This window comes from Phaethon lepturus, unplaced genomic scaffold, assembly GCF_000687285.1.
Source record: "Phaethon lepturus isolate BGI_N335 unplaced genomic scaffold, ASM68728v1 scaffold15969, whole genome shotgun sequence".
Classification (NCBI taxonomy): Eukaryota; Metazoa; Chordata; class Aves; order Phaethontiformes; family Phaethontidae; genus Phaethon; species Phaethon lepturus.
The window spans coordinates 30,530-36,311 of NW_010562906.1; positions in this window are offsets into that span (position 1 = coordinate 30,530).

Here is a 5,782-nt window from a genome sequence, read left to right on the forward strand (position 1 = left end):
CACAGAGCCAGAGTGCGGGTCAGATCACTGCATCATGTCTTTGGTATACAAATATAGTAATTCCGAGTGCAATAAAAAAAAAAAGCACAACCCCCCGAACAATTAACAGACCAGCAAGGTATCATCACCCAAACCCAGTATGATTTAAAAGAAATAACCCCCAAGGTCCTAGGTGCATCTTGTGCACACATACACGTGCCTGGCTTTTATGCCAAAACCATTTTCCATTAGAAGTAGTCTCATGCATTTTTTTTAGCCAGTTTTACACGCAAACATTAGAAAATGCAGCAGCGGCATCTTATATTTTACACACAAAGCATTGTTTAAATATGAAACTACAAATCTGTATTATGAAAAAAAACTCCCATACACACTCATGAATATTCCCGTTGTCCTTTTTTATTACCAGCAGAAACCAACAAATTAATAATGCATTGCAATGCCTCCTACTTTAATGACTATATCTACATACTATATTACTTGATGATCCTATGAGCTAATTAACTTCTATAGAAAGGTCATATTTAAAACAAAAAACCCCAACATGAATATTTAATCTACAAGCCTACAGTCATTAACATGAATAGGTAATAACTGAACAAGAATCCAAACACACCTTTAAGATTCAGTAAAAATCACAGCTACGAGTCATTTCAAGGTGTGTCAAATGCCAATCTACAAATATTAACAAGAAACTAAGTGATGGTAACCGACATTGCAGGCGCTCACGTGGAAAAGTCTTTTATTCCAACAAGCATCCTCAGCTGCCAGTCTAGAACAAGCACCTCATACTAGTAACGTGTTCAGGAACAAAAAGTTAACACCTGTGACGAGACACTCACCTAAAGTCCTGGCTTGTAAGCACACAAAAAGCACTTGCCTTTTAGCCAGGCTTTCTCCTACCTTCTCCCAAAGTGCTTGATGGCCTTATCAATGAAAACCCTCCTTATCTGGACAAATGACTGTGTTTACTCTTTAAAGACAACTTAATTTCAAATGGCTTCCTGTTCTGTTTATCAGAACTGAAGAGGGTACCTATGCAGGGCATAGCTGCAAAAGAACGAAGAACAACAAACACCACAGATCTCCTTACAAAGGAAGTACAGTAAGTGCTGCATAAAGCACATAAATGGCAGAGATTTGTCTTCATTTTTGATATGAGAACGCTTTTGGTCTAGTCAAACTGATGATACATTTGTCATCATATTTTGACCCCAAGAGCAGCTAAGTACAAGACAGAGCATAAGCAACACAGCAAACAAAAACTGATGCTTCCCCAGGGTGCTCTCTCTGGCTCAGCAATCTGCCATCTTAGTGTTTAGTGCTCAGAGATAGCTTTTTATTTTACAGTTTGGCTTTCTGTACCCCTGTGAGCGTCAACATCCACATCATCCTATGACAAATGGCTCCGAAGCACTGTGCAAGGAAGTTAATCAGAAAAGACACAATTATTCCTGGAGCTGCTACTCCAGTTCCGCTCAGTACAGCGTACAAATGAGAAAACCTAAGATACATAAATCAAGTAATCATTCATAAATCAAATGAAGTAGTGAAATAAACCAAATAGCGATACAAAAGGACACTGCGGGTTCACTTTGCTCAGTTGCTAAGAAAGGTATGTATGCAAGATATTTCCAAGCTGAAACAAAAATGTTTCATGTATTTATTCTTTGTCGCTCACAGGAAACTGGAGGAAAACATTTCTCTCATGAGAGACATGGAAAAAGAATAGTTTAGAAGTGTCTGCGAGGTTTCTCAGAAAGCATCAAAGAACCGGACACTAGGAAACATCAATCCACACAGCCATCGCTGGCAGTTTCGGAATGACCACAGCAGCAGGATTCAAGTCTACACACTCGTCACTTTTTGCAAAGAGTAAATGTCTCCCCTCCTATTTCTAGAGCAAAAGTATTTCCTTTGGAGTTTTATCCAGTGGCAAGTCTTCCTTTCTGGTAACTTTAAGAGCCTACATGTCCTTTAGATAGACTTGCACACAGGCCTTGTAAAGCAAGGTTTACTGTGCTCCAGCAGAAAACCACCAAGAATTCAAAGAGCTTCCACTAACACGGGATGTAGTACTTAAGTGGTTCTCTTTGCTACCACAACATAGCTAATGAGGCAATTCACCTGGAGTCAATCTAAGTTACACCTACAATTAACTTCTGCCCACAACTAGTTCAAGTTAATGAGCCTTCCTGACAAGTTGTCCAGTTATCCTCTCCCCGACAGTCTTTAGAAAACCATGAATTGATTTTATTGGAGTTGCTCCTTGGTGTTGCTTTTAAACGGCACTTGTCCTCTGCTGAGCAGCACATACGCATCCTTCGTTTACAAGTGATGTCATCGTTACACATTGAGTCAGTTAGCAGTTAAGGTCCTTCACTGTAGAACAGGATAGCAAAGCAGTATGAGTTTCTCTCTCCCCTATTTGAAGTCATTTTCCCAAGAACTACTCAGTACACTCTGCTGCTGCACCCTGCCTGTTACTTCGCCTGCCTTCCTTCTCACACATGGTCTTCCTCCTCTTAGGGAGTTTTCCACTCCCTTCGAACAGTTTTTGCTGAGTTTATATAGGCTTCTTAATTATTTACAAGCAAAAGAGTACCCTGAGAATCTCTGCTGAGTTTTGTTTAAACAAAACTAATCTTTGAAGCTGCTTGTTTGAAATGGCCTTTTTTTCTTTAAAACCACACGTAGAATATTTTAAGTCTCCCTCTTCCCCCACTCCTAAACAAACGACAAATTTGCAAACATTTTTTAAATTCACTTTACCTGTCAAAGAAAGGAACACTTCCATGCTTGCCCCATGTCTCATGACTTCTCTGAGCATTTGGCTACTGCCCAGTATGAGAAACAGAACGTTTAATTAGGTGGAGCATGAATCAGATCTCGCAAAAAATCCTTACTTGTACTAAGGTACTGCATGGCTCTGCAGTAAGAAGGAACTTTAGCTAGTCACATTTTAACATTTTTCCTTCCGTGGGAAGGAAAACCACCATAGATGTCATCAGAACGGGTGCGAGATAAGGAGTTACTATTACAAACTTACAGGCAACAGTAGCAACAAAAGACACTGTAAGTGAAGAGACATACAGTCCCATGCACTTTTCAACACAACTGATGGAAAATTATTACCATTTACTTAAAACCATTCCCCTATTTTTTCCCACTAAGGGTGCTGCAGGAACTGCTGCCTTCTGATGCACACGTGACACAAAGAATTATTTGGGGAAAACAACTACCCAGTGGTATCCTCTACCTGGACCCACTGGTAGAACAGGTATGCCAATATTAAAACACTTTCAGGAAGAGTCCAAAGAAATGCAACAAACAGACCTGCCATTTTGAGGAAACTCATGAAAATTCTCACCACAACCCTTTTCTGACTGTAAACTCTCCCTCAAGCTTTTCTGTAAAGGGGAACATAACCAGAAAGTTTGAATTTCTTAAGATTTACTAATCCAGCTATGCTCAGACAACAAATTTGGAGCCAAATGGCTTTTTTTGGAGGGCAGCCCAATTCTTAATTAAAGCATTGTAACCACTAACCAGCAAATTTAAGAAAAAAAAAAAAAAAGGATCAGCTCAGAAAACAAATCACCTTCACTGCTGCGCTACCTTCTAAGCTGAGTTAGGCCCCAATGGTGTAAGGTCCTAAGGCAATATTATCTCAACTCAAGCGTCATTATTAATTACTGCCACATCCTGAAAGATTATTGACAAATTAGAGTAAAAGCTCCAAAATAATTCTTATTTCAGGAAGTTCAGTGTCCAACACTTTCAAGGATCTGGGCTCCAAAATCTGCAGTGTCTGGAATGCTTACCGCTTGGCCAATAACCCAGGAAAATTTTTTTCTTTAAGAAGCCTGTGCAATTTCTGTTCCGCTCCCCTCCCAACTCACCCCTTTTCACAAAGGGGTTATCCACACGTAAGTGCCTAGACATACAGTTTATCATCACTGGCCAGTGTTTCTTTGTTTCAAAAGCAAGTGAACTGTGTCATTACCCAAACAAGCCACTGCTTTAAAAATAAATCAGAAATGACCCCTTTGTTCATTTTTATATATTCATAATGCTAATTCTTTTCTCCATTAATAAGAGACCTCACTGCGCAAACACAGGCAAATATTCACTTGACTGTTTTACCAGCATTCTCTGTTACAGCAACTATTTGCAGGATCGGGTCCTTTCCATGAAAATATTCTCAAACAAATTCATCCATAATTCATAAAGTAAACAATTTTCTCTGCTTCTTTACCTCAAGTGATGGTACCTGTTATATATTTTAAATGGAAAAGCTTTTTACACACACTTAGCTTCTTCTAATGTACTTTGACTGTTGGAAATACATAGAAAAGCTACAATCATGCAAGTGTCAGGCTGGTTATCTACATTGCTAAATTATGAACAATCTGCTTTATTTGCTTTAAAGGCTACAGTATATTTTTTCCTGAAATTATTATTAAACTGAGAAACAAACCCCAAGTATATCATACAGTCCTCAGCTCCCATTAAATGACAAAGACCAAGCAATCCAAATGATGAAATCATTACATTAACAAAAAACTGAGGCATTATGAAGAAATAATGCATTCCTCAACAGCACCATCATTTCTATGTGGAATACCAGTTGCTTATGTCTTATGGCTCTTCTCAGCTTAGAGTACTGAACGGGACAGACCAGATCATGAGATCTGGAAATTTTGAACAAGCAGCAAGTTCAGGAAAACAAGGCATGTGAGTTACAGTGTAAAGACTACATTTGACTTGACTTTATGCCTCGTGCTCTGTGTGTAACATTTTCTTGACAGATTAAGCCACATTTGTTTTCAACAGGGGCTGGATCAGTCAGTGTGGAGGGGGTTGGGAGTGGTTTTCTTTTGTACTTTAACATCTTGGATTCATTCTTAATTCTATTTCTACCTCATTTAGCTGAAAGCTGTTTTTAAAGGCCTTGAAGAACTATCATGTTGGGTAAAAGAAAATGAATTCCAGCTGCAAAAGCCTCATGCCTTGATGAATCACACAGCCACAAAAGGCCGGTTCGTCCTGCAATATGCCTCAAGATTTTTGTTAATTCTTTATTTATTATATAAACCACCTATAACATAATAGCGTTTTTATGGACAATCACTTGGCCGCTTTAGGGCAAGCATCATAACAATATGAGAAACAGAAGACAGAATTTTTTTTTCCTGCTAATTACAGAAATGAACTTTACTTCCTTAACTGGCACCTTTTCTCAATCCCCATATGGCAAACATGAAGAAAATTCCAATCCATACAGGTTCTTCCCTAGAGAGTACAGGAAAAAAAATTAATACAAGAAGTATGGACAGAGCAGTAACATCACAGACTAAAAGATACCAAGAAAAACATGAAAAAGGAACCCCCCTGTTCCTTACACTTCGATGTTGAGTATGATTTGTATCTTCATGACTGCAGAAGACACCCTAGGCTGCTGCTAGAGTACTGTTTGACAGTCTAGTTACTTCTTACACAGGTGGCACATACTGTTTCACACTATAATCCGCATCATAAATTACATGTTTATCAACAAAGGCCCTCCTATGCAAAAAAAGGAATCCTCAAAACAAAATGTGCATTATGTATTTTCCTGGAGATTTCCACAGAAAAATCACTGGATACTAACCAAAAACAAACAAAAGCCCCTCAAACTATAAAAAACCAAGTCTGCAGTTTTAAATTCTGTAACATAAACACTCAAGCTATGAAAGCTGATTCATAGAAAGTGATAAAAACTTTGGTTTCAGCTATAAAA